Here is a 10,882-nt window from a genome sequence, read left to right as displayed (position 1 = left end):
GACTGCAGAGATGTAATGACGATGAGGAGGCCTTCATTCAGCACTGACACCCTACAGAACCTTACGTGGAGGAAAGAGGAGCGCCTTTACCCACAAGTCAGGATGACTGTGCACCAGAGAATCTGCACAGGAGAGGAATCGTATAAACGTGATGAATGTGGAAATGCTTTGCATGGAATCACCGGCTGTATTCAACCTTGGAGAGTTCACGCTACGGGAAACCCAGACAGTGTGATGAGTGCAGACAGTGGTTGGACCTCAGTAAACATACTTGAATCCATATCACAGACGTTCTTATAAACGAGAGGATCGTGGGAAGTTGAGTGGATGAAGACCAGGTCTCCACAACAGAATCTCCATAGTACTGGGAAATTAAATAGTGTAAATGGGCAGGATTTATGGGGAATGGGTATTCTTGATTGCCCAGTTTAGCCAGTAAAAACACTGAATGAAGGCCTCAGGTCAAGAAAAGAAAAGGCCAGCAGTTCTTCTTTCTAGAGGAGTTTATAGATGTAAGTGACCAGGACTTTTGAAAGAAGTTGCTTCCCTGCATCCCAGGGCTTGTGATTCTGTCTCCTGGATGACTGTGCACACATGTTTCTCCCGGGCCTGCTCTCATAGCTTTAATTCATTCAACAAGAGTAGATTATTGTCTGCGGTTACAATTTTATTTTCTTTATGGACTAAATAAGCTTGTCTGTACCAGGACACAAAAATCACGTTTATGAAGTTTTAGTACGTGTAATGAAAGAAACCCCATCATTCATTTGTTGGACACTTTCCTAAATTTGAGACTGCTTCCGTGTTCTCCAGCATAAGGTCATGTAAGTGTCCTTCAGAGAATATAGATTCTCCAGCTTTGGTTTGATTGTTTTTCTTGAGATAGTGAAAGATAATTAACATCCAGCCTATTGATAGATAACGACGGAGATATTTTCCCTTACGGATAATACATAATATAATGTTGTGAAGGCTGACACTTTAAGTAACTTACTTATTTGTTTTAGTTCTAAAACAGGTGAAAAGAATTTGAGAAGCTCTTCAGTGAGTTGTTCATACAGCCCAATCTCTGTGAGAGAGAATGAGGCTTACGTAATTTATGGTAGGTCACTGAAGATAGGAAACATAGATTTTAAAACTTTGCAATGATTATTCCTAAGGTTTTTTGAGTCAGTATTACTGGGGTGCCTGGGTGGCTCAGCCAGTTAAGCATCTTGATTTCGGCTTAGGTCATGATCTCGGTGGTTAGAATGAGTCCCATGTCAAGCTCAGTGCTGGACACGGAGCCAGCTTAAGATTCTCTCTCTCCCTCTCTCTCTGCCCCTCCCCTGCCCTGTGTGCCCTCTTTCTCTCTCAAAAGAAAAAAAAAAAAAGGTATTACAGTCATTTTAGAAGATGGACTGCAGAGGTGCCTGGGTGGCTCAGTCAGTTAAGGATCTGCCTTCAGCTCAGGTCATGATCCCAGAGTCCTGGGATCAAGTCCCACATTGGGCTCTCTGCTCAGTGGGGAGTGTGCTTCTTTCTCTCCTTCAGCCTCTCCCCACAGCTCATGCTCTTTCTTGCTTGCTCTCTAATAAATAAAAATCTTAAAAAAAAAAAAAAGTTCTTTCTTAAAAAAAGAAGATAGGCTGCATTCAGGGCACCAGCGTGGCCCAGTCAGTTCAGCATTTGCCTTCTGCTCAGGTCATGATCCTGGGTCCTGGGATTGAGCCTACATCAGGCTCTGTACTCATCGGGGAGTCTGCTCCCTCTCCCTCTGTGCCCCTCAACTGGGCTCTCTCGCTCACTCTCTCAGAATCTTAATAAAAAGGAAGAATGACTGCATTCTGTAAAAGGCCTTTAGAGCATCTGTAGAAATCACAGGGTTTTTTCCTTAACTTTATTACTATCTTGTATTTATGTGGAAGGATTTTCTGATACTGAACCAACCTTACGTTCCTGTGGCAAGTCCAGCTCAGACGTGGCGTGTTCTGTTAATATGCTAATGCGCTTAACTGCTCATATTTTGTTTCGTACATTTTTCTTCAATGTTTGTAGGAAATTGGTCTGTAACTTTCTTTTTATTTTTTGTACTATATTTTCCAGGTTTAGGTTTCAACATCTTAATTGCATCGTGAAAGCAATTACATTTTTGTTCATTTTTAATCCTCTAGAACAATTTATAGGGTACTGGAATTAGCTGGTCTTTGAAGGTTGAATTCTGATGTAAAACCATCTGGGCTAGGTGCTTTCCTGTGTGATAGTTCCATGGTAACTTTTTCTGTTTCTTCTACAAAACCAGTCTGTTTAGGCTTTTTGTTTATAATGGGGGTCAATTTTGGTAATATATTATTTGCCTAGAAAATTACCTATTTCACCTAGATTTTTAAATTTATTTGCCTTGAATCTGCAATATAATCAGCTACAATTTTTAATCAGTTTTACTGAGGGAAATTGATATGCAGTAAACTGCACAAGTATACAGTTGTACATGTTTTAACATGTGCACACCTGTGAAATAATCACCACCATCAATATAACGAACGTATCGATCCCCCAAAAGTGTTAATGTGTGGGCCTTGATAATTCCTCCCTCCACACCACTCTCATCTCCAGGCTGGGCTTCCGGTTGCTATAAACTTAGTTTGTATTTTTTAGAATTGGATATGAATGGAATACAGTATGTTGCATCCTTTTTTGGTCTGGCTTCTTTCATTCCACACAATTATTTGGAGATTCATGCATGTCTTTGCAGGTATCAGTAATCCCTTCTTTTCTTGTTGAGTGTTCAAGAAACTGGATATACCACAGTTTGTACATTTACCTATGAGAGACATTTGGGTTCTTTTCACTTGGGGTCTCTTAAAAATTAAGTTGGTGGGGTACCTGGGTGGCTCAGTTGGTCAAGCGTCTGCCTTCGGCTCAGGTCATGATCCCAGGGTTCCAGGATCCAGCCCCCGCATCGGGCTCCCTGCTCATCAGGAAGCCAGCTTCTCCCTCTCCCACTCCCCCTGCTTGTGTTCCCTCTCTCGCTGTCTCTCTCTCTCTTTCTCTGTGTGTCAATTAAATAAGTAAAATCTTTTAAAAAAAATGAAGTTGGTATGGACATTTGTGTACAAGTCTTCGTATAGACATATGCTTTCATTTCTCTTCAGTAAATACCTAAGAGTGGGATGGTTGGCTGTACTTGCTAAGAGACTCAGATTATTCTCTAATATTTATTCTCCTTCACGTCCCTACCAGCAGTGTATGAGCTTTCCTTTGCTACGCATTCTTGCCAGCACTTGGTAAGGTCAGTCTTTCATTTTAGACAACTTAATAGGTGTGTAACTTACTGTAATTTTAATTTGCATCTCCTAGTGACTAATGACAGTGAGCATCTTTGGGGGATTATTTGTCATTCCTACAAAGCCTTTTGCTGAATTATCTGTTCAAGACTTCGCCCATTTTTTTCCTTGGGCTGTTCGTTTTCTATGCCAGTCCTTTATCAGTGCAATGATGTGTGAATATTTCTTCCAGTCTGTGGGCTGTCTTCACTTTCTTAATAGTGTGCTTTGAAGATAAAATTTTAAATATTCATGAATTACGATTTTATCTTTTTTTTTTTTTAATGGTCATGTTGGTGATATGGCTGAGAAATCTTTGCCTACGCCAAGGTCACAAATGTTTTATAATTGCTTTTAGGTGCTGTGTAATTTTTAGGTTTTTTTCCTCCACTGAATTGCCTTCAAATGTTTGCTGAAACGTTGTTCATATTCATGTGAGTCTATTTCTGGACTTTGTGTTCTGTTCAAATGATCTGTTTGTCTGCCTTTACTCCAGTACCTTTCTCTTTTGATTACTAATATCTTTACAGTAATTCTTGAAATAGGGTGTATCAGCCCTTCAACCTTTTCAAAGTTGTTTTGGCTATTGTAGGTCATTTCCATTTCCATATGAATTTTCGAAACAGCTTGTCAATTTCTACCAAAAATTCTGGGATTTTACTTTGGATTTCATTGAATCTATAAATCAATTTGGGGAGAACTGACATCTTAATATTACTGAATATTCCAATACATGACCGTGGTATATTTCTCCCATTTATTTAGATCTTTTTGAGCTTATCTCACCAGCATTCAGTGAATAGGGTACACATATAAACAGGTCTTAATTTGTAGCTTAACTAAAAAATCTTTTATTAGGTGTTAGGTTCATTCACATTTTTTGATATGATTTGACATTTTATTCCCAACTGTCAATTTATTTTTTAATGTTTATTATGTCATGTTTGCTATATTTATTTCTTGTGTATATTTTGCTCTTTACTTTAGAAATATTCTTGGTATTTAGAGAGAGATGCAGTTTTATTACAATGGTAACATTTGTATTTACAATATTTTAATGCCCTTAGTCACCTGTTTTCTTTTCCGGCCATTTACTATTAATTTTGTCAGTTTTTGTTTCCTTCACCTCAAGTCCATTGCGTGTACAACAGTCTGTGAGCTTGTTCTCCTTTCTCCCATTTTTTCTAAAGGTTTTTTTCCCCCTAGTAATCTCTGTGCCCCGTGTGGAGTTCGAGCCAAGATCAAGAGTCTCATGCTCGGGGCGCCTGGGTGGCTCAGTGGGTTGAGCCTGCGCCTTCAGCGCAGGTCATCATCTCAGGGTCCTGGGATCAAGCCCCATGTCGGGCTCTCTGCTCAGCAGGGAGCCTGCTTCCCTCTCTTTCTCTGCCTGCCTCTCTGCCTACTTGTGATCTCTGTCAGATAAATAATTTAAAAAAAAAATTTTTTAAATTAAGCTTCACGCCCAGTGAAGATCCAGCCTCAGGGATTGAACTCACGACCCTGAGATCAAGACATGAACTGAGACAGAGTCAGACACTTAATGGACTGAGACACCCAGGTACCCCTGGAGTCACACATTTTTTTTTTTTAAGATTTTATTTATTTAACTGTCAGAGTATAAGCAGAGGGAGAGGCAGGCAGAGGGAGAAGCAGGCTCCTCACTGAGCAGGGAGACTGATGTGGTACTCGATCCCAGGACCCTGGGATCATCACCTGAGCCAAAGGCAGACATTTAATCGGCTGAGCCACCCAGGGGTCCCGGGTCATACCTTTCTTCATTGAATTTTTATATATATATATATATACATATATATATGTGTATATATATATATATGTATATATATATATATATGTATATATGTATATATGGAGAGAGAGAGAGAGAGTGTATTTCCTGTCCCAGGATAATCTTCCCAGTGAGCTCTTTGCATATTCAGGTCTTGTTTTATATATATATATATATATATATATATATATATATATATATACACACACACATATACATATATGTATATATGTATATATGGAGAGAGAGAGAGAGAGTGTATTTCCTGTCCCAGGATAATCTTCCCAGTGAGCTCTTTGCATATTCAGGTCTTGTTTTCTGTGCTTCAGTGTGAAGTTTTCTTGGATTATGGGTTTTAATACTAATTTTGTTTCATTGTTTTATTTTTCAGGGACTTCATTGGCTCATTGGCTCAACTTCCCATTTCAATCACTCCTTCTCGATACTTTTCCTCTTTCTTCTTTCCTTTCACTTTCATTCTCTTTGTTTTCCTGCCTCAGTGCACTGTTTACAGTTTACAATTTATGCTTTGGCTTTTCTTCCTTAGGGGTCTTTTATTTATTTATTTTTTAAAGATTGTATTTATTTATTTGACAGACAGAGATCACAAGTAGGCAGAGAGGCAGGCAGAGAGAGAGGAGGAAGCAGACTCCCTGCTGAGCAGAGAGCCCGATGTGGGGCCTGATCCCAGGACCCTGGGATCACGGCCCGAGCCGAGAGCAGAGGCTTTAACCCACTGAGCCACCCAGGCGCCCCCTTAGGGGTCTTTTAATACAGTGTTTGTTTCTGAGGTGACTCTCTTCCATTTCTTTCCCGAGTTCGGTCAGCCCTCTTTTCATGTCCTTCTAGTTTTTTGATCCATCTTTGCTTCTCATTTTTGAGTTTCTGATTCAAGGTGTTTTTCATATCCCCGATGCTTGTTTGAGATGTTCAGTTTACTTTGCAGTGCTGTTTCATTTTTCTTTTTCTTCGAGGATTTTTGGGGGAGTGGGCTAGGTGATTCTGACTAGTTGAGGTGCCTTAGTTCTGATTTTCTGTTTCCATGTAGTGCCTTTTCCTAGACTTTTCCATGTTTTTTCTTATTTCCTAAACTGAGGGTGTGTGCTGGATTCCTTAATCAATGGTCCCTTCTGTCCAAGTAACAAAATCCTGTTTCTTTAGTACATTATGTAATGTGGACTCTGTGATTACTGGTTTTGGACTCTTTGTGCGCACATATCTTGAAGGAATCTGAAAATTTTCCTTTTTCACTCTGTATCCCTTTCACTACATGTTTCCCAAAAAGTGATTTTTTTTCTTTACTTCTCTCCCTGCAAAAGTATGTCTTTTGAAGACTGCCACCTTGAATTACATACCTTTTTAAACCCCTTGCTCTAGTTAGTGTTCTAATCTCCCAGTATATTTTTCCCAGTTTTCACACTTAGGGTACAATCCCTCTGTCTGATGTTGATTTTAGAGCAGTTTTTAGGGCCATTTCTCTCTTCTAGGACTTTCTCAGACTGTCCATTTCCTACCACAAAGGCTTGCCATGGGGGAATTCTGCTGTTTTCCCACTTTGTATTCCAGGTAATTTGAAGTTTAGGCACTTTCTGTTTTTGTGTAGTTTTGTTTTTCTTGTTCTACATCATTTTTGGAGGATGTTTGGGGACACGGTGGAAGCAGCGGTCAGTATCAGCAGGTTTTCCAAAAAATGAAATGGAAGCATTTAGAATAGAAAGTACCAGAATTCACTCATAATGAGAATACTGTTTCGTGATACTTTTGTTTCAGTATTCTGTATTTGTATGTGTACCTGTCATTTGTAAAGTTATCATTTGTATAGGTCATATTCAAAATAATTGAGAGAATGTTGTAGCAGGTAATCTCCTGAAGCCCTCCCAACTTGTCCCATCAGTGGTTTTGAACCCTCAGCCTTTACATGTTGTCGCTCAGCTTCCTTCTGGTGTATCCATCTCAAAGAGGTGCTGTTTTGTCAATCAACTTTGATAGGTGCATTGTGCTGGGTCAGGCATTTGTTAAAGGCAAAAGCCAAGTAGAAAAACTTGACCTTCTAACCACCAGGGCACTTACTACTTGGGAAGAGAGAACTGTAAACCTCAAGAATACCTATGGAGCTACTGCCATCAGGTAGCAATGACCAACCGTCCCTCACTCCCTACATCCCTTCATGAGACAGTTTTCTCCACTGGTCTGTAGATGTGAAGGAAATCATGACCTGGAGCCCTGACATTTTATTCAGTAGTTTCTTTCTACTGTTTTTACCCTACAAAGCAGAATAATGCTGTCTCATAAGAGTCTTCCCTTGTTTGGAGGAAAGGATAGTAATGCATGGGCAATGCTGTCAGGCATAACAGAAGATGTAGAGGGGTGATAAGTCATTAGACTAAATGCTAAAAATGGGGTGACTTAGATTTTTTAAAAGACTTTAAATTCCTTTTTTTTTTTTTTAAGATTTTATTTGAGAGAGACTGTGCATGCGCACAAGCCAGGGGAGGGGTGCGGAAGGAGAGGGAGAAGCAGACTCCTTGCTGAGCAGGGAGCCCAAGACCCGGAGATCATGACCTGAGCCCAAGGCAGATGCTTAAACGACTGAGCCACCCAGGCACCCCAAAGTCTTTTTAATTCTTCAAGATTACTCATTCATTTATTTATTTGAGACAGAGCACAAGTGTGTGTGCACGGGATGGGGGTTGGGGGTGGAGGGAGAGGGAAAAGCTGACTCGGCACCGCACGGCCCTTGATCCAAGGATGCGAGATCATGACCCCAGCTGAAACCAGGTTGGAGACTCAACCAACTGAGCCGCCCAGGCACCCTGGTAACTTAGATTTCATGTGGACTATGAGATTTTGAAAGGGGCAGGTTGGAAAGGAAGGAGCTACTGGAAGCTAGTGAATGGAGGTCCGGAATGCTATAATCCTACAATGCACAGAACCGCCTCACAACAAAATTACGCAGCCCATAGCATCAATAGTGGTGAAGTTGAGAGACTTTTGTTGAAATGAAGGAAAGTGGCAAGAAATGGAAGTAGGAAATATACGTTTTCTTGGTTGAAATTGTAGTACATTTCTAGCTTTTTAAAGGTACTATCTGATTCCTTAGGATGCATTCTCTTGACCAGGAAATAAAGGACTGAAACGGTCATCCTCTGATTCATGTCCCCACCATTACTGAATGAAGGTTTTTCTGTTGGGAGTTTGTTTTCTCAGTAAGGTATATTAACAACAGAAAGAGGGAGTGTTTCAGAACCTGGACTGGATCCTGACAAGAACCAAGCAGCACTTGGAGACCTTGGAGGATATGAGGTTTATTTAATGCCAGCGGGCTCACAGGAGAGTAATCTCTCAAGGTCTGAGCCCCCAGCACAAGCAAAGGGGGTAGTTTATACGCTTTTACTTCCGTATCTGTGCCACTCTTGTGCCCACAGCCTTCGGGGCAGGGGCAGAAACCAGAATGGCCCTGGGGCCAGGACTGGGATTTCCCTGCTGGATTGGCCCGCTCCCTTAGCACACAGATTTCCCTCATCAGGAGGAGAAAGAAGAAGATAACAGGAGAGCAGGAGGAAAAAGAATCAACAGTTCAGCCCACCCATATTTCCTACGAGCTAGAGCCTTCCCTTGGATCTTGTTCACTGGCAGCAGAGAGAGTTCTATTGCAACGGCTGCCTGTGTGGCTTAGTGCCAGCCCTAACCGGTGCATCTGGAAGTACCGATTTCCTAGACCCCCCAACTGTCTTTGGATTGCTGGGGACGACCTTGTGTTTTTCTGAGCACAGCACGGGACACTGATCATTTCAGTCCTAGATGCCCGACGGAACAGGTTAGTTTCTTCAGACACCTCCTGCCTGGTGCTGCTTTCCGAGGTCGGACACTAACTCTCTGTACTAAGAATACTCTTTCAGTACTGTTTAAGGGAAACTAGTCTAGCTCCCCCGTTTACCCCGTAACTTTCCTCCTTTGACTTCATCCTGCGCCCTGCGGCTGGCCGGTGGTCAAAGGCAGGACAGAGGAGTATCAGGCCACGAGTATTTTCGAGCAAATACTCACAAAAGCCCTGACTTACGCCAGGCCCCTATGTAACAGGTCTGGGCAAGTCGGCAACAACCCTGTAAGGGAAGTGTCTGAATTTTACAGACAAAGGGAGGGTGACTCCACGCGCATAACCACCACTAAGACTGGCGGGCGGCCCGCGGGACGGGTGGGGTGCCGAGCAGGGCGGGGGGAGGCCCGGCCAGAGAACGCGACCACGTTGCCGGCGGGGCCCAGCCAGCCGCTCGCTTCCATGGGCTCACAGCAGCCACCGAGTTTGAGGACCTTCCTGCGATCCTAGAGCGGCCCCGGAAGTGCATCCGGCCGAGGGAAGTCCCGGCAGCCGCCGCGGCGGGGGCGGGGCACGCGCCAGTTCCTCTCGGCGGCCCTGCGCGGCAGGTAGGACTCGGAGCTCGCGGGGGTGGGGGGGCCGCGCAGTGGAGGCTCTGGGCAGGGGGCGAGGGAGCGAGGGGCCGGGGGCCCTCCGTCGCGGGTCCTTTCTGTTGGCGCAGGGCAGGACCGGCTTCTCCGAGGGCACTCGGGTCACCTCAGGGAGGCTTGTCTGAACCGCCGTGTTTACTCGACGGCTCTGGCCACCTCACGTGCTTTCAGTCCACTTTGTTTTCGTCTGTTCGTCTCAAACGCCAGCTCGCTTCCACCGTGACATTAGTAGCGGCTCCTCCAGGGCAGACGTTTGTGTCTGTTTTGTTGAACTGGTAAAGTTGCAGATTGCCCACAGCTGTGCCCGGCGGGGGCTGACGATACGTGTTGCTGTTACTGTGTTCACTGCAGCACCGGAGGGGCCTAAAACGGGCCTGGCACGTAGCAGGAGCTCATTGCTTCTTGAATGGATGGATGGATGGACGGACGGACGGACGAAGGAATGAATGAATGAGTGGCGTTCTTGCCGGAATCTTATGACAAAGAAGGGGAACCTTTCTCTGTCATTAGCTAAGCTGTCAGTAAATGCTTCTCTGTAGGGCACTGAGCTGAGCTCTGGAGATAAAGAGATTCCTAGCAGAGAGAGGCTTCTAGAGCAACGGGGGAAAAAGATAGCAGTTTTAAAAACTGTATTATAGATAGCAAATAACCACATGGCTAACAGTGACAGAAAGTGCTAATGTCGTCATTCTGGTTCTCACCAGTAGGCACTGGGGGTTATTTTATAATGCTAATTGATACCTGGCATCCAGTTTCAGCACCACTGACATCAGTGGCCAAATGACTTTAGGTTACATTGACTTTTTTAGTGAACACAGAGCTAGAAAAATGCAGCACTCCGTTCCCTGGAAATAATGCAGGTAGAAATTAAAATGTGAAATGAAAAGGAAAAAAGTGTTTGTGATCTCATTGAGAATGCTGTGTTATACATGCTTCACTTGTAGGTTTTTGTTTGTTGGGTATATTTACTGGTTGGTTGTTTTGCTTTTGTATGAGTCGTTGGAACTTAGTTGGATATAAGCTATGAGATATTTGCTGTTGGACATGGAATGAGACAAATGGGATTAACGATTTCTATTTCCTGACATTTTAGCAACTCAGTTTTCAGGCTCTTTCACTTTGTTACCGTGTTATTAGACAAAGAATTCTACATGCATATAACCCTTAATCACTTAAAAGAGCACATCTTTTAGAGATGGAAGAAAGCAGTAATTATACAGGATTATTGCTGGGGCATAATCTTTTCTATTCACAGGAATAAATCCAGTTACTCTGAGGTATCCACTAAATAATTCGAGGGCTTAAAAAAAATACATACCAAGTG

This window comes from Martes martes, assembly GCF_963455335.1.
Source record: "Martes martes genome assembly, chromosome: 6".
NCBI lineage: Eukaryota > Metazoa > Chordata > Mammalia > Carnivora > Mustelidae > Martes > Martes martes.
This window is presented reverse-complemented; position numbering follows the sequence as displayed.